This window comes from Symphalangus syndactylus, chromosome X, assembly GCF_028878055.3.
Source record: "Symphalangus syndactylus isolate Jambi chromosome X, NHGRI_mSymSyn1-v2.1_pri, whole genome shotgun sequence".
NCBI classification, from domain to species: Eukaryota; Metazoa; Chordata; class Mammalia; order Primates; family Hylobatidae; genus Symphalangus; species Symphalangus syndactylus.
In genome coordinates, this window is record NC_072447.2 from 85,443,754 (window position 1) to 85,462,943 (window position 19,190).

General features: G+C 38.1%; 2 protein-coding genes across 9 annotated transcripts in view; one reads left to right on the top strand and one right to left on the bottom strand.

Moving 5' to 3' along the window:
• LPAR4 (lysophosphatidic acid receptor 4) overlaps positions 1–19,190 on the top strand; it is a 129,656-nt gene that overhangs the window by 100,099 nt on the left and 10,367 nt on the right. For 2 of the 8 annotated variants that reach the window (XM_055267173.2, XM_055267177.2), the window contains exon 3: positions 9,094–9,230. The exons of 2 other annotated variants lie outside the window; for them this stretch is intronic. The gene's annotated coding sequence lies outside the window, so the exon portion shown is untranslated. Of the gene's footprint in view, positions 1–9,093; positions 9,231–10,186; positions 10,271–17,992; positions 18,032–18,338; positions 18,871–19,190 lie in introns of those variants that run through there. 4 more of the 8 variants (XM_063634706.1, XM_063634707.1, XM_055267172.1 and 1 more) reach the window with 3 other exon arrangements.
• RTL3 (retrotransposon Gag like 3) overlaps positions 1–19,190 on the bottom strand; it is a 276,323-nt gene that overhangs the window by 74,672 nt on the left and 182,461 nt on the right. The window lies entirely within an intron of this gene.

A 19,190-nucleotide genomic window follows, 5' to 3' on the forward strand; every position in this document is an offset into this window, starting at 1 on the left:
AGGAAAGAGGTTTAATTGACTCACAGTTGGGCATGGCCGGGGAAACCTCAGGAAAATTATGATCATGGCAGAAGGGGAGGAAAACATGTCCTTCTTCACATGGTGGCAGGAAGGAGAAGAACGAGAGCCCAGCAAAGGGGGAGACCCCTTATGCAACCATCAGATCTTGTGAGAACTTACTATCATGAGAATAGCATGGAGAAAACCGCCCCCATGATTCAATTCCCTCCCATGGGGTCACTCCCACCACACATGGGGGTTATGGGAACTCAATTCAAGATGAAATTTGGGTGGGGACACAGCCAAACCATATCACACATTTTCTTTATATATTCATCTGTTGATGGATACTTTGGTTGCTTCAGCATCTTGGCTATTATGAACAGTGCTGCAGCAAACACAGGAGTGCAGATATATTTTTTATTTACTGATTTCCTTTCATTTGGGGATATACCTAGAAGTGGGATTTCTGGATAATATGGTAGCTCCATTTTTAGTTTTTCGAGGAGCCCCCAAATTGTTTTCCATAGTGGTTTTAACTAATTTGCATCTCCAGCAACAGTGTTTCCTTTTCTCCACATCCTCACCAGCATTTGTTATTGCCTGTCCTTTGGGTCTAAGCCATTTTAACTGCAGTAAGATGATATCTCATTGTAGTTTTGATTTAAATTTCTTTGATGATCAATGATGTTGCGCACATTTTCACATGCCTGTTTGCCATTTGTATGTCTTCTTTTGAAAAATGTCTGTTCAAATATTTTGCTCATCTTTTGATCAGATTATTAGATTTTTTTTCCTATAGAGTTGTTTGAGCTTCTTATATATTCTGAGTATTAATACCTTGTCAGATGGGTAGTTTGCAAATATTTTCTCTCCTTCTGTGGGTTGTTTCTTCACATTATTTATTGTTTCCTTTGCTGTGAAGAAGCTTTTAAACTTGATGTGATTCCATTTGTCCATTTGTGCTTTGGTTGCCTGTGCTTGTGTTCAAGAAATTTTTTCCCAGACCAATGTCCTGAGGGATTTTTCCAATGTTTTATTGTAGTAGATTCATAGTTGGAGGTATTATATTTAAGTCTTTGGTCGATTTTGATTTGATTTTGTACATGGCTAGGGATAGGGGTCTAGTTTTATTCTTTTGCCTATGGATATCCAGTATTTCCAGCACTATATATTAAAGAGGCTGCGTTTTCCCCAGTATATATTTTTGGCACCTTTGTCGAAAGTGAGTTCACTGCAGGTGTGTGGATTTCGTTCTGGGTTTTTCATTCTGTTCCACTGGTTTATGTTTCTGTTTTGATGCCAGTATCAGGCTGTTTGGTTACTTTAGCTCTGTAGGCTGTTTTGAAGTCAGGAAATGTGATTCCTCCAATTGTGTTCTTTTTGCTTAGGATAGCTTTGGCTATTCTGGGTCTCTTGTGGGCCCAGATGAATGTTAGGATTTTTTTTCTATTTCTGTGAAGAATATTATTGGTATTTTGATAGGCATTTCATTATATCTGCAGATTGCTTTGGGTAGTATGAACATTTCGATAATATTGATTCTTCCAATCCATGAACATTGACTATTGTTCTTTTTTTGGTGTCCTTTCCAATTTCTTTCATCACTATTTTATAGTTTTTATTATAGAGATATTTCACTTCTTTGGTTAATTCCTAGATAATTAATATTATTTGTGGCTATTTTAAATGTGATTACTTTCTTGATTTCTTTTTTTCATTGTCTACTGTTAGCATATAGAAATGCTACTGATTTTTGCATATGATTTTGTATACTGCAACTTTACTCAATTTGTCAGTTCTAATAGTTTTTTCATGTGGAATCTTCAGTTTTTTCTAAATATAAGATCATATCATCTGCAAACAAGAATCATTTGGCTTTTCTCTTTCTAATTTGAATGCTTTTTATATCTTTCTCTTGTCTGGTTGCTCTAGCTAAGACTTCCAGTACTGTGTTGAATAACAGTGATGATAGTGGACATCTTGGTTGTGTTTCAGATGTTAGAGGAAAGACTTTCAGTTTTTCCCCATTCAGTATGATACTCACTGTGGGTCTGTCATATATGGCTTTTATTATTTTGAGGTATGTTCCTTATATTCCCAGTTGTTTGAGGGGTTTTATCATGAAGGGATGTTAAATTTTATCAAATGCTTTTTCACCATCCATTGAAATGATCATTGTAGTTTTATTCTTCATTCATATGTGATGTGTCCCCCGATTGATTTGCATATGTTGAACCATTTTTTCATACCAGGGATAACTCTCACTTGGTCATGATAAATAACTTTCAAATGTATTGTTGAATTCTGTTGACTAGTAGTTTGCTGAGGGTTTTTGCATCGATATTCATCAGAGATATTGGCCTGTAGTGTTTTTTGTTTGTATTTTTTTATGTGTCCTTGTTTTTGGTGTGAGGGTAACACTGGCCTTGTAGAATGAGTTTGGAAGTATTTCCTCCTGTGTTTTTCAGAATAGTTTGAGTAGGATTGATATTAGTTGTTTTAATGTATGGTAGAATTCAGCAGTGAAGCCATTGGGTCCTGGACTTTTCTTTACTAGGAGCCTTTTGATGATGGCTTTGATCTCGTTACGTTATTGGTCTGTTTAGGTTTCGGATTTCTTCCTGGCTCAATCTTGGTAAGTTGTATGTGTCTAGGAATTTGTCCATTTCTTTTAGATTTTCCAATTTATTGACATATAGTTGCTCATAGTAGCCACTAAAGATCCTTTGAATTTCTGCAGTATCAGTTGTAATGACTCCTTTTTCATTTCTAATTTTATTTATCTGGATCATCTCTCTTTTTTTCTTAGTCTGGCTAAAGGTTTGTCAATTTTGTTTAACTTTTCAAAAAACTCAACTTTTTGCTCCATTGATCTTTTGTATTTTTTTTTTGCATTTCAGTTTTATTTGTTTCTGATCTGAACTTCATTATTTATTTTCTTCTATTAATTCTGGGTTTGGTTTGCCCTTGCTTTTCTAGTTCCTTAAGATGCATTGTTAAATTAATTATTTGAAGTTTTTTTTTTCTTTTTTGATGTAGGCACTTATAGCTATAAGCTTCCCTGTTAGTACTGCTTTTGTTGTATCCCATAGGTTTTGGTATGTTGTGTTTTTATTATTATTTGTTTCAATAAATTTCTCAATTTTCTTCTTAATTACTTAATTGATCCTCTAGTCATTTGGGAGCATATTGTTTAATTTCCATGTGTTTGTATAGTTTCCAAGATTCATCTTTTTTATTGATATCTAGTTTTATTCCATGTGGTCAAAGAAGATGCTTGATATTATTTCAATTTTTTGAATGTTCTAAGACTCGTTTTGTGACCTAACATATAGTCTCTGCTTGAGAATCGTCTATGTGCTGATGAAAAGGATGTGTATTCTGCAGCCATTGGATGAAATGTTCTGGTAATATCTATTAGATCCATTTGGTCTATAGTGCAGTTCAAGTCTGATTTTCTTTCTTGATTTACTGTTTGTAGTATCTGTCCAATGATGAAAGTAGGGTGTTGAAGTCTCCAGGTATTATTGTATTGGGGCCTATCTCTCTTTTTAGCTCCAATAATATTTGCTTTATACATCTAAGTTTTCCAGTCTTGGATGCATGCATATTTACATTAAATTGTTATATTCTCTTGATGAATTGACCCCTTTATTATAATATAGTGACCTTCTTTGTCTTTTCTTATTTTTGTCTCAAAATCTATTTTGTCTATGCATAGTGATTCCTGATCATTTTTGGTTTCCATTGGCATGTAGTGTTTTTTTCTATCCCTTTATTTTCAGTCCATGTGTGTCTTTATAGGTGAAGTGGGTTCATTGCAGACAACAGATAAATGGGTCTTGTGTTTTTATTCATTCATCCAGCCAGTGTCTTTTGATTGTAGAGTTTAGTCCATTTATATTCAATATTATTGATAAGTAAGGACTTACTCTTGCATTTTTGTTATTTGTTTTATTGTTGTTTTGTGGTCTTTTCCTTCTTTCTTTCATTTCTGTCTTCCTTTAGTAAAGGTGGTTTTCTTTGGTGATATGATATAGTTTCTTGCTTTTTATTTTTTGTGTATCCATTGTATGATTTTTGGTTTGATGTTACCGTCAAACCAAAGGCTTGAAAATACTACCGTCTAACCCATTATTTTAACCTGATAACAATTTAACACTTTCTATGGTAAAAAAAAAAAAAAGCCCACAAACAAGTAAAAAGAAAACTAATAAAAACTCAATGTCTTAACTTTGTACCCCAGATTTTTAATTTTTGTAATTTCTATTTATAGCTTATTGTACAATGTCCTGAATAATTATGAATTTCGATTGGTTCATCAGTTAGTCTTTCTGTTAATACTTAGGATAAAAGTAGTTTCCACAGCAAACTTATAGTTTTATAAAATATTCTGTTTTTCTGTGTACTTACTATTACCAGTGAGTTTTATACCTTCAGCTGTACTTATTGCTCATAACTGTTTTTTTCTTTCTGATTGAAGTACTCCCAATTTCATTTCCTGTAGGACAGGTCTGGCATTGATGAAATCCCTCAGCTTTTATTTGTCTGAGAAAGTCTTTATTTCTTCTTTATGTTTGATGAATATTTTCAGCAGATATGCTATTCTAGGGTAAAAGTTTTTTTTTCTTTAGCATGATAGATGTGTCCTGCTGCTCTGTCCTTGCCTGTAAGGTTTCCACTGAAAAGTCTGCTGTCAGATGTTTTGGAGTTTCTATATATGTTATTTGTTTATTTTCTCTTCCTGCATTCAGGATCCTTTCTTTATCCTTGAACTTTGGGAGTTTGATTATTAAATGTTTTGAGGTGGTCTTTGGGTTAAATTGGCATGGTGTTCTATACATTTCTCATAGTTGGATATTGATATCTTTCTCGAGGTTTGAGAAGTTCTCTGTTATTATCCCTCTGAATAAATTTTTTATCCCTATTTATTTTTCTATCTCCTCTTTAAGGCCAATAACTCTTGGATTTGTCCTTCTGAGGTTACTTTCTAGATCCTGTAGGGTTGCTTCATTGTGTTTTATTCTTTTTTCTCCTTTGACTGTGTATTTTCAAATACCTTGTTTTCAAGCTCTATAATTCTTTTTTCCGCTTGATCAATTCTGCTAGTAAGGAATTCCAAAACATTCTTTAGTATGCCACAGCATTTCTCAGCTGGGAAACTGCTGCTTGATTCTTTTTGATTACTTAAATCTCATTGTTAAATTTATCTGGTAGAATTCTGAATTCCTTCTCTGTGTTATTTTGAATTTCTTTGATTTTCCTTGACAGAACTATTTTGAATAATCTGTATAAAAGGTCACATATCTCTGTTTCCCCATGATTGGTTTCTGGTGCCTTTTTAGTTCATGTGGTGAAGTCATGTTTTCCCGGATGGTGTTGATGCTAGTACATGTTCTTTGGTGTCAGGGCATTGAGATATTCATTGTAGTCTCCACTTTCAGGACTTATTTTTATCTGCCCTACTAGGTAAGGCTTTCCAGATATTTGAAAGGACTTAGGTGGTGCGATCTAAGCTGTATCTGCTGTAGGAGGCACCTCAAGCCCAGTAACTCTGTGGTTCTGGCAGACTTGTAGAGGTATCGTCTTGATAGTCTTGGACAAGATCTGGGAGAAATCTCTGGATTACCAGGAAGAGACTCTTGCTCTCTTCCCTTTATTTTTCCTAAAGTTACTGAGTTTCTCTGTTCTGAGGTACCTAAAGCTGGGGGTGGAATGACACAAGCACCTCTGTGACCACCACCACTGTGACTCTGCTGGTTCAGACCTGAAGCCAGCACAGCACTGGATCTCACACAAGCCCTGCTCTCACCACTCTCTGGCAATTGCTTATGTGTGCCCAAGGCCCTGGCACTCTACAAGTAGCCAGTGGTGAAGCCAAACAGGTTTGTGTCCTTCCCTTCAGGGTGATGTGGTGAGGTTCCTCAGGCCTGAGTGTGTTAAGACGTGCTGTTTGGAAATCAGGGACTGGAGTAAAAAATCTTAGAAGTCTACCTGGCATTACATTGTAATACAGCTGACCTGGTACTCAAACCACAACATGCAGTTCTTTTCACTCTTCCCTCCCCTTTCTAAAGCAAAGGAGCCTCGCCCATTAGCCACCAACAACCCAGGCCAGGAGGTATACTGCCAGACTACCACTGATGTTCTCTTAAGTCTAAAGGGCTCTTCAGTCAGCTTGTGATGAATGCTACCTGGCCTGGGACTCATCTGTCACCACTAAGTGGTGGTGAAGAGTGGGCTCCCTTCTGACCCAGGGCAGTCCAGAAATGCCATCCAAGAGTTAAGTACCGGAATCAGGGACTTCAAGAGCCTACTTGGTGCTCTATCACCATGTGGCCATGCTGGTACCTAAGGTGCAAGACAAAATCCCCTTTACTTTCCTCAAGCAGAAGGAGTTTTTCCCTCTAGCCATCACAGCTGGTAATGAGCTGAGTTTCACCTGAATCTAGCAAGTAACAGAGCCTCACTTAAGGCCCTCAACATAGTACCTGGGTATCACTGCTGGTTATTCAGGGCCCAAAGGCTCTTCAGTTAGCAGGAGTTGAATGCTGCTAGGACTGGATGTTTTTCTTCAAGGCAGTGAATTCCCTTCTGGCCCAGGGTGTGTCTAGAATTGTCATCTTGGAGCTAGGGCCTGAAATGGGGGCTTTATGACTCTGACCAGTGCCTTATCCTGCTATGGCAGGCCTGATAACCAAGATGCAAGACCAAGTTTTTTCCACTCTTCCCTCTCCTCTCCTCAAGCAGAAGGTAGGGGTTTCTTTTGGACCCATGAACTGTGCAGCCTCGGGTTGGGGGAATGTTGTCAGCATTCCCTTAGACACCCCACCTGGCATCTCAGTATGTCATATGCCCCCCTCCAGTCTACTGTCTCTGAACCTAGTTGAGCACTACAAGGCCTAACAGTTGCAATCCTTATGGCCTGGACTGCCTTTCAAGTTTACTTGGAGACATAGAACACTTTAGCTCTTGGTGGCAAGGTTTGTGGGAACTCAAATTCCAACCAGTGGTATCCGCAATTTCCCTCTGGCTAAGGCTGGTTTAAACGCTTCCTCTGTGGATGGGTGTTGGCTGAGTTTGGTCCAGTTTTCCTTTTTGCTCTAACCAGACAGTACTGAGTTCAATGTCGCAAAATTGTGTTCTGCCTCCCCGTGCCTAGAGACGCTCTCTGCACCATGCTGCCTCCACTGCCAGGGGTTGGGGGTGGGGTGGCCTTGGCAATTTAAGACCCTTCACTTTACTAAGTTCTTGGCAAACAAGTTTTACTTTTGATGAAGTTCAACTTTTCAATCTTCTCGTTTTTCTTTGTTTTTTTTTTTTTTTGAGACGGAGTCTCTCTCTGTCCCCCAGGCTGGAGTGCAGTGGCGCTATCTCGGCTCACTGCAAGCTCTGCCTCCTGGGTTCACGCCATTCTCCTGCCTCAGCCTCTCCGAGTAGCTGGGACTACAGGCGCCTGCCACCACGCCTGGCTAATTTTTTTTTTTTTTGTATTTTTAGTAGAGACGGGGTTTCACCGTGGTCTCGATCTCCTGACCTCGTGATCCGCCTGCCTCGGCCTCCCAAAGTGCTGGGATTACAAGGGTGAGCCACCACGCCTGGCCAAATCTTCTCTTTTGTAATTTATGCTATTAATACCAAATGTAAGAAATCATTGCCTAACCCCAAATCATGGAGATTTATACTTGATTCTCCTAAGAGTTTTATAATTTTAGGCAGATAGTCCACTTTGATTTTTTTTGTGTGTGGATCTATTATTTTGAGTGTTTATATCCAGATGGCCCACTGCAATTCATGAAAAAAATATTTTTCCCTCATTTAATTTTCTTGGTGCCCTTGTCAAATATCAATTGACCATACAAGTATTGGTTTGTTTCTGGGCTCTCATTTCTATTCCATTGACATATATATATATGTCTGTTGTTATGCCAGTACCACAATACTGATTGCTATAGCATTGTAGTAAGTTTTGAAATTGATTAAGGGTGAGTCCATCAACTTAATTCTTTTTTAAAGATTATTTTGGCTATTCTGGGTTCCCTGCATTTTCATATAAATTTTATCTTTTAATATTCTACAAAAAAGTCAACTGGGGTTTTGATAGAAAATGTGTTGAATCTGTGGATCAATTTGAGTAGTATCCCTATCCTTAAAATATTGTGCTATTCAATTTATAAACATGAGTTGTTTTCCTATTATTGAGATATTCTTAAATTTATTTTAGCAATCCTTTGTAGTTTTCAGTGTACAAGTCTTGCATTTGTTTGTTTAAATTTATTCATTTCATTTATAAATATGATTTTTTCTCAATTTTATTTTCAGATTGTTCATTATTGGCAAATAGATATTAAACTGATTTTTGTGTATTAATCTTGTAGTTTACAACCTTGCTTACCCTGTTTACAATCTCTAATAGTTATTTTCTAGATTCTTTAGATTTTTTTCCCAAAATCATATCCTCAGTAAATAGGCATAGTTTTACTTTTTCCTTTCCAATTTGGATGCTGTTTATTTCTTTCTCGCCTAATTGCTCTGACTATAATTTCCAGCACCATATTGAATAAAAGTGGTGAAAACAGGCATTTTTGTTTTGTCCTTGATCTTAGTGGAAAAGCTTTCGATTTTTCACCATGGAGTATAATGTTAATTGTGGATTTTTTATAGATGTCATTATCCCATTAAGGAATTTTCTTTATATTTCTAGTATGTTCAGTGGTTTTTATCTTGAAAGGATGTTGGTTTTTTTGACTGCTTTTGCTGCATATATTGAGTTGTTCATGTAGTTTGTCATTTATCCAAGTAATATGAAGAATTACTTTGATTTTTATATGTTAATCTAACTTTTCATTGCTGGGGTAAATCTCAGTCATGGTCTCTAATCCTTTTTATATGTTTCTAGATTTTGGTTTGCTGATATTTTCAAAGGATTTTTATGTCTACATTCGCAGGTGATAATAGTATGTAGCTTTCATTTCATAGGAAATCTTTGTTTTGGTATCTGGGCAATTGTATTAGGCTGTTCTTGCATTGCTATAAAGAAATCCCGGATACTGAGTAAATTATAAAGAAATTGTTTTAATTGACTTACAGCTCTGCCAGCTGTACAGGAAGCATGGCACTGGCATCTTCTCACCTCCTGGGGAGGCCTGAGGAAGCTTTCACTCATGGCAGAAGGAGCAGCAGGAGCAAGCACATCTCATGGAAAGAGAAGCATCAAGAGGAGGAAGGTATCACTCCCATTTAAACAAGCAGATCTTGTGAGAACTCACTCACTATCATGAGGACAGCACCAATGGGATGGTGCTAAACCATTCATGAGAAATTCACCCTCATGATTCAATTACCTCTCAACAGGCCCCACTTCCAATAGTGAAGACTACATTTCAAGTTGAGATTTGGCAAGGACGCCGATTCAAATCATATTATTCTGCCTCTAGACTGACAAACCTCATGCCCTTCTCACATTTTAAAATACAATTATGCCTTCTCAATAGTCTCCTAAAGTCTTAACTTATTCTGACAGTAACTCAGAGTCCAAAGTCCCAATTCCTAAGTGCCATGTGGAGATGAATTCCTTCCATCTATGCACCTGTAAAATCAAAACAAGTTATTTTTGCCTAAGTCACAATGGAGATATAGGCTTTGGGTAAACACTCCTGTTCCAAAAGAGAGAAATCAACCAAAAGAAAGGGGCTAAAATTTCCATGCAAGTTCAAAACCCAGCAGGACAGTCATTAAATCTTAAATCTCCAAAATAGTTTTTATTGATTTCATGTTCCACATCCAGGGCACACTGGTGCAAGGGGTGGACTCACAAGGCCTTGAGCAGTGCTGCCCTGTGGCCTTGCAGGTACAGCTCCCATGGCTGACATTATGGGTTGAAGTTGAGTGCCTGTAATTTTTTGAGGTGCAGGGTGCAAGCTGATGATAGCTCTACCATTCTGTGGTCTGAAGAATGGTGGTCTCCTTCCCACAACTCCACTAAGCAGTGCCCCAGTAGAGACTCTGTGTGGGGCCTCCAATCTCATATTTCACCTTGACATTGTCCTAGTAGAGGTTCTATGTGAGGTCTCTGCCCCTGCAGCAGGCTTTTGCTTGGGCACCCAGGATTTCTCATACATCCTCTGAAATCTAGATGGAGGCTACCAAGTCTCCTTCACTCTTATACTCTGCACCCCTATAGGCTTAACACTACATGGAAGCTGCCAAGGCTTGTGACTTGCACCTTCTGAAGCAGTGGCTGGAGCTATATCTGGGGCTATTTGAGGTAAGGGTGGAGCCAGAGCGACCTGGATGCAAGGAGTAGTGTTCTGAGGCTGCACAGGGCAATGGAGTCCTGGGCCTAGACCCCCTCCTAGGCCTCTGAGCCTATCACGGGAGGGGCTGCCACAAAGATCCCTGAAATGCCTTCTAAGCGTTTTTCCCATTGTCTAAGCTATCAGCACCTGGCTCTTTTTTGGTCATGTAAATCTCTCTAACAAGTGGTTGCTACACAGCCTACTTAGATTCTTCCCTTGAAAATTTGCTCTTCTTTTCTTGCCACATGGCTAGGCTGTAAATTTTCCAAACTTTTACAATCTTCTCTTTTAAATCTAAGTTCCAACTTGACCATTTCTTTGTTCCTGCTTCTGAGTATAGGCAATCAGAAGCAGCGAGGCCACCTCTTGAATGCTTTACTGCTTAGAAATTTCTTCCACCAGATACTCTAAGTCATCACTCTTAAGCTGAAACTTCCATTGATCCCTAGAATATGACTCAAAGCAGCCAAGTTCTTCATTAAAGCACAAGAGTAACCTTTGCTTCAGTTGCCAGACAGTTCTTTATTTCCATTTGAGACCTCCTCAACAGCCTGGACTTCACCTTCCATATGACTATCTGAATTTTGGTCCCAACCATTTAACCAATCTCCAGGAAGTTCCAAATATTCTCTCATCTTCCTGCCCTTTGAGCCTTCCAACACTTCCAACCTGTGCCCATTACCCAGTTCCAAAGTCACTGCCATATTTTCAGGTGTATTTGTAGTAGCAATGCCCACTCCTAGTACTAATTTTCTGTATTAGACTATCCTTGCATTGCTATAAAGAAATACCTGAAACTGTGTAATTTATACAGAAAAGAGGTTTAATTGGCTCATGAAATTCAGGCTGTACAGGAAGAATGGTTCTGACATCTTCTCAGCTTCCAGGGAAACCTTGGGAGCTTTTATTTATAGCAAAAGGTAAGCCAGGAGCAGGCATGTTACATGGCAAGAGAGGAACCATGGGCAGGAATAGGTGCCAAACACCTTTAAACAACCAGATCTCAGGAGAACTCACTATTGTGAGGACAGCACCAACAGGATGGTGCTAAACCATTCATGAGAAACCCACCCCCATGATCCAATCACCTCAAACAGGCTGGGGTGACTGGGGATTACATTTCAACATGAGATTTGGTGGGGATACAGATCCAAAATATATCAATAGTGTTTGCCTTATAAAGTGAAATAGGATGTGTTCTCTTTTCTCTTTTTTTTTTTTTGATGGAATCTCACTCTGTCTCCAGGCAGGAGTTTAGTGCCACCATCTCAGCTCACTGCAACCTCCGCCTCCCGGGTTCAAGAGATTCTTCTACCTCAGCTTCTCGAGTAGCTGGGACTACAGGTGCATGCCACCATGCCCAGTTAATTTTTGTATTTTTAGTAGAGTTGAGGTTTCACTATGTTGGCCAGGATGGTCTTCATCTTCTGATCTTGTGATCCGCCTACCTCATCCTCCCAAAGTGCTGCGATTACAGGTGTGAGCCACCACACCTGGCCTCTCCTCTTCTATTTTTAAGAAATGTTTGTGGAGAAGTTTTGTTTGTGAAGGATTGGAACATCCACCAGTGAAGCCAATTCCTCCTGGAATTTTCTTTGCATGACTTTTTTTTTAATCCTAACTTAGTCTCTTTGCTTGTGATATGTCCATTTATATTTCCATTTATCTCAAGTCAGTTTGAGTAATTTGTGCATTTCCAGAAATTTATCCATTTAGTCTATGTAATCTAATATGTTGGAATGCAATTGTTCATAATGCTTCCTTATGATAATTTCTTATTTCTGTAAGGTCAGTAATAATGTTTACTCTTTCATTCTTGGTTTTAGTAACTTGAGTTTTCTATCTTGGTCAGTCTAGCCAAAGATTTGTCAATTTTGTTGATTTAGTCAAAGAATCAATGTTTGTATCCATTTTTTTTTTTTTTTTGAGACGGAGTCTTGCTCTGTCACCCAGGCTGGAGTGCAGTGGCTCAATCTCGGCTCACTGCAAGCTCCACCTCCTGGGTTCACACCATTCTCCTGCCTCAGCCTCCCGAGTAGCTGGGACTACAGGCACCCACCACCACGCCCGGCTAATTTTTTGTATTTTTAGTAGAGACGGGGTTTCACCATGTTAGCCAGGATGGTCTTGATCTCCTGACCTCGTGATCCGCCCGCCTCGGCCTCCCAAAGTGCTGCGATTACAGGCATGAGCCACCGCGCCTGGCCTGTATTCATTTTTAATACAGTTATCTTCAACCATAAGTTTCCTTCAACCATAAGTTTACTTCAACTATAAGTTTCCTGAACTTCAAAAGTTTTGGTAAGCTGTATTTTCATGTTTGTTCATCTTATTTTCTCTTATAATATCTTATTTGACCCAGTGGTATTTAAGAGTGTATTGTTTAATTTCCACATGTTAAAAAAATCCCAAATTTCTTTCTGTTGATGATTTATAATTTAAAACCATTGTGGATCTTCAACATACTTCGTATTATTTTTAATCTTATTAAATCTATTGAGGCCTCTTTATGGCCTACTATATGGTCTACTTGCCATGTATTCCATTGGCACTGGAAAAGAATGTACTATAATATATTTTATTGTTGTTCACTGAAATGTTCTATAAAGCTCTATTAGGTCTAGTTGGGGTAGAGTGTTGTTCAATTATTCTGTATTCTTCTTGATCTTCTGTATAGTTGGTCTTTCCATTATTGAAATTGGGATATTGCAGTCTCCAAGTATTATTATGAGATTGTCTATTTCTTCCTCCCATTATATAAGTTATTGCTTCATGTATTTAGTGCCTCTGTGTATGGGTGCATATATATTTATAATCATAAAATCTTACTGATGGATTAATCATTTTATCATTATAAAATATACCACAGTAATATGTGATTATTTATTTTAAAATCTCAGTAATAGGTGCTTATTTATTTTAAAATCTATTTTTGTCAATGTTAACATATCCTCTCCAGTTCCTTTTTTTGGCTATTGTTTTAAAGAATATCTTTTTCCATCCTTTTACTTTCAATGCGTTTGTGCATTTGAATCTAAATTTGTCTTAAAATAGCACATATTTTAACCTTGTTTATAATTCAGTCTTACAATCTGTCTTTTGATTCAATTATGTAATCAATAATATGTAATGTTATCATTGACATGGCTTTATGTTTTCATGCAATTTTCCTTTTTTGTTTCTATATGTGTAATGACTACTCTTGTCCTGTATTCCTCTCATTGTCTTGAGTGGCTATTTTCTGTGCAACTTTTTCATTACTTTAATAATTTTAAACTATATTTTTGAAGTTTTATAGTGGTTGCTCTTGGGTTTTGAATATATGGCTTAACTTACCAAAATTGACCTCATATTTACATTAACATAATTCCAAAACACTTGCATTTTGATGTGATTGCAGTATTTATTAGCTTTGTTGTCTTAGGTAAGTCACTTTTCTCCCATGCAGACTGTAATTTTAGGTCTCATATTAACAGATTTTCTTTTCTTTTTATTATTATACTTTAGGTTTTAGGGTACATGTGCACAATGTGCAGGTTTGTTACATATGTATCCATGTGCCATGTTGGTTTGCTGCACCCATTAACTCGTCATTTAGCATTAGGTATATCTCCTAATGCTGTCCCTCCCCCCTCCCCCCACCCCACAACAGTCCCCGGAGTGTGATGTTCCCCTTCCTGTGTCCATGAGTTCTCATTGTTCAATTCCCACCTATGAGTGAGAACATGCGGTGTTGGTTTTTTGTCCTTGTGACAGTTTACTGAGAATGATGATTTCCAGTTTCATCCATGTCCCTACAAAGGACATGAACTCATCATTTCTTATGGCGGCATAGTATTCCATGGTGTATATGTGCCACATTTTCTTAATCCAGTCTATCGTTGTTGGACATTTGGGTTGGAATAGTGCCGCAATAAACATACATGTGCATGTGTCTTTATGGCAGCATAATTTATAGTCCTTTGGGTATATACCCAGTAATGGGATGGCTGGGTCAAATGGTATTTCTAGCTCTAGATCCCTGAGGAATATTAACAGATTTTCAAACCTTTGAACAGTTCAAAAGCTACACATTTTGTTAGCAAGGTCGGTCGACTTCTAGTGAGGAGTTTGCATCACAAAAAATAGCATCCTTATATTTGCTCATGAACAAGATGATTTGGGCAGAGTTCTGAGTGCACTACCAAATGAAGGTATGATTATAACTATTAGCCTAGAAATTATCAGAATTAATGGAGGAATTATTAGCTGTGTGAGTTTGAGCAATTTACTTAAACTCTCTGTGACTGATTTTTCTCTAGTATAAAATAGGAATAACAGTGACTACATCATGGAGTTGTGCAAATTACGTAAATAAATATATGTAAAGGACTTAGAATGTTACCTGACATATAATAATGCTGACAAAATGTTTTCTACAGTCATTATTTTTATAGTTACCTTGAAATGTTTCTAACCTATATCAAACATGCGAAGTTCCTGGGCTTTCCCAAAGTTCTTTGGTTAAAATGTCCATTTTCTGTAACTACCAACTCCACTTCTAGCAATAGAAACTTGTTTTCTAAGCTGGTTCAGTGAGTGAGCAGGAAAGCTCAGTTGTTTGAGAAAGCACTAGGAAGTAAAGGTAATCCAGTGTTAAGGATGAGCTAAAAATCTTCTAGGGAATTTGCTTGAAAATAAATTTCATGCCCTTTCAGAGACTTAGTGTCTTAAATGAGCTGATTGGGAACCTGGCCTTGTGATCCTTTTTTTCCACTGAAGCAAAAAAGAAGATTGTATAAAAAAGAAATGGCTGCAGGATCCAGGATTTTGCCTTTCTTTGTTTCCTGGAAGACTTCAATATATCCGCTAATTAGAGGTTGCAGTGAGCAGATATTGCACCACTGCACTCCAGCCTGGGCAATAGAATGAGACCCTGTCTCAGAAAAAAAAAAAGACATCCACTAATTAATGCAAAGTTAGTAATTAACTGGCTCCCTTTCCCTAGAACATGGTCCAGGTACTGTGTTCACTTGAAGACTATCAGAGTTACCAAAACTGTTAGCTGGAACGATACAGGCATGGTTAAAATCCTTTGGTTACATTTATACTGTTTCTAGGGAACCTGGCATAGTGCTCAACTACTTGCACTATGGGTGATTTCACCCAGTCCTTTGATATTGTTGGCAGAAAGAAACGTGATTGGGTTTGAAGTGTGAAGGTCCCAAGCATCTGGTTGTTCTTAATCAAATGTGTAAATTTCCAGTTGGAAGTTAGTCATATTTCAGTTACTTCCTTTTCAAACAGATAAAAAAATGAAATGCATATTCCCCCAGATAGTTCTGAATGCACTTTTTAAGCTGCATATTCATTTCCTTCCCCAGTAGCATAAACATCAACAACTCAATGAGTGTCTTTTTTTTAAAGGAGATTTTGAGTTAAGTTTTACAGATATAAACTGGCTGATTGGAGAAAACCCTGGGAAGACTTTTGTTTTCCCCCTTCCACCTTACAAATGTTAGAGCAAGCAAAACTATAAGGTTTGCAGCAATAAGTGAGTTAAAGGAAAAAGGGGATGGTAGTGGTTAAGCCTTCATACTTTCTTGTTAATGGAATTTTTCTTTCTTTATCTGTGTGTATTCTTTGGCCTAAAATAATGTCTTGGTGTAAATTTGTGCAAAAATGGGCAAAATGATATATATTTTCAGCTGATAAGTAAAAAAAGTCTAGTTGTTGCTTTGGTTGGGTAAAACAGAAGGTCAGGGAGAATAATTATTTGCAAACACCACTATCCATTTTGGATTAAGCAGATATTAATCCTATCCTCTTGGAGTTTACAGTTGGGAGACATCAATGTTAATAAAATTGTCACATAAACAAATTACACAACAATATGTAAAATTATACCAGTAAAAAATGCAATACATGAAAGGTCCATGATGCTATAGGACAAATAGTATGTGGATATGACCTAAATGAGGGGTTAAGGAAGGATTCCCTGAAGGCGTGATTATTGGGATAGGATTTGAAGGGAGAACAAGGATTAAACTGGTGAAAGGAAGTTTAGAGAGGGAGGAGAGTGTTCCAGGCAGAGGAAATAGCACTTAGAAATATCCATGGCATGAGGGATCCTATCTCATTCTAGGGGCTGGAGGAGGATCAATGAGGCTGAAACTCAGAAGAAGGGAGGAAGACTGATGCTAAAAGAGCACGTGACCCAGTGACATTGTAAAAGATCTGCTACATTGGTGAGGGTGAGATTAATCAGCAAAGTACTTGTGTCCTTGAGGGAGAAATGAAGACAGAAGAATTGGAAAACTTATGGGTATTAATTTGAAGAGAAGAAAGGTAGTGAGCTGATCACATAGAGAGACAGTGATCATGACTATAAGTTAACCCTTCAATCAGTATAGTGCATTGAGTTGCTACAATAAAGTACTCCTCTCAAAGGCTTTTCTCCTTACCCTTATTTTCCCTTTACAAACTGGTCTCCCTCTCACCTACTCTCACTTTACATCTTCTGCATTTGATCACTTTGCTCTGCCCACCTAGAAATATATCCCCTTCCATTCTTGGTTTATTTAATACTGAATCATCCATCAAAATGTAGCACAAATCCCACTTCTTCTAGGAAACCCTCCTGGCCCTATCCATGGGACTTCATCTCCATTCTCCGATCTATTACAGAACTCAATCTCCATATAACTGCCTTGGTATTTTTTTTTCAAAATTTACCTTTGGTATCCCACCTTTTCCATGTGTCTTTGTGTCCCTACCTAGACTCTGGCATACTGCAGGGCAGAGACTGTATCTTTTGCCTGTGGACTGACAAATGCACCGAGTACTGGTCTAGGATGAGAGTTGGTAAAAGACCATTTATGAAGACACAGACAATGTCAGCAACTGACAGAAATAGACATATTTGATATAAGCAGAGAGGGGAATAAAAAGAACAGAGATTGGGGGTGGGATAGAGAAGAGGAAGCAACAGAGAAAGTGTTTTTTTAGAGCCAGTCACAAGTTATAAGGCTAGTGTCAGCTTCACACTAACTTGTTTACTGGCCTCCACTGATAGAAAAGCCACAATAGAGCTGAAGAAATAGGGAGAATAAACAAGCTTGAAACATGCCCTACTTGGGAGGCAGCTTAATTACACAAACTGAAGTTTTGAAGCAAATGGAGGATCCTCCAAGACTCCAGGGGCTCTGCTCTGCCAAGAGAAAGAAAGCACCTTATCCCTGGACAGAGAATTTCATTCCAGAGGAGGGGGAGGGGCTGCTGTTGGTGGCGTTTGCAGTGGGTGGAGATAGAGTAGAGAAGGCTTGCAGGGGTGGGCTGGCAGAGGGGAAGGGCCAGCAATGAAGTTACAGATGGATGAGTGGGTTTCTGCCACAAAATCAGATCAAGGAGAGGGAGGTAAAGAGGAAAATATAGGCAGGAAAAAAAAAAAAAAAAGAATTGTGAGTGACCAAGACAGTAAACCTGTAGAAAATTAGAAAAGAAAAACTTGCCATGGGGGAGGTGGGCAGAGGTTGCAGATAACTCTCTGTTATAAATAGATTGCATCTGTGCTATTTATTTTGTATTTTAACAAACCTCTGAAATTTTCATGGTAATTAGACTTACTGTGAGGCAGTTACTTAAGCGTAGACCCTCCTTTTGCTACATAACACTCCCTAGTCTTTGGAAGGTGGGTGTCAGAGTTCTGGGACCCTAGTACATCTCTATATGAGGGCACTTATCTGGCTTAAGTGAGTATAGTATTAAATTTTACTTTATATTTTTGTGATGATGGGAGATTGAATTTTGCATAGTGTGGTAGGAATATTTTTATGGTACCTTTCCTTTTTGCCTTTTCCTTGCCCCCTACTTATTATTATCAATATTGTTGTTGTAATTATTTTAAACAAGTAGGAGCGAACATGGTTTGCATAATTGAAACACTCCTCCTTGTTTGAAATTTTGTCTCCTCCTCTGCAGTCCTGCAGCAAAGACAGCACACAGGCTTTCTCTGTGGATTAATTGGTCAGGAAAGACACTTTTTATATTGTTAAGTGGCACTTAAGCCATTAATTCTTGACTGTGAAACTGCTTTTCCTGGGCAATGCTCTTTAAGGAAAAACTTATTCAGTCCAGTGACTGGTGACTAAGGGAACGATGGAGCACAGGGAATTGGGCGGGATCTAGACTCCTAATAATGCCTCCTTAGCCAATGAAAATCATTTCCTATTGAGACCCCCAAGAGTTTCCCTGGCCGTCGGCTCCAGCTCGGACTTCAGGCCTTTTTGTGTCCTGTTTGCTAAAGGCATGCGGGCTACAGCATTCAAGAGAGGGAGTCGTTAACAAAGGGAAAGAGATAAATGTAAATAAGCTCACATTTACAGAATGAGCGGTTTGCAGTAAGAAGCTGCGGCAGCCCAGAGTCTGCTACTTTAGGCTGGGCTAACCTTTCCCTGTAAAAAAAAAAAAAAAAAAAAAAAAATGGATAAAAATATGCACTTCCAAAGGGCTAGTTGCCCATTTACATGTTTATTATCTAATTATCTGCAGGCATCAGCACATTCTCTCATCTAGCACACTCTTTCTTGGGGTAAGTTTCTCTTTGAAAAAGATTTGATTTTGGCGTTTGGGGGTGGGGGATAGCATAACAAACTACAGTGGAAACACTGATGCTTTGAGAGTGTAAGGAAAGAAGTTAGACTTCAACTCTGAAGTACTGAACAAGGATCTTCGTGATGAATGGTAAAAAACGAGAATTTCCATTGTTTTGGCAATAATATTGTTTCTGTGGAAGAGATACAGGATTTTCAGGCTGCTGTTTCATGTAAACACAGTTGTTCTAAAGAGCTAATTTAAAATCACAGTGTAGAACAATTTAGAAAGTATGTTGGCTAGCTTTGTATTTCTTTG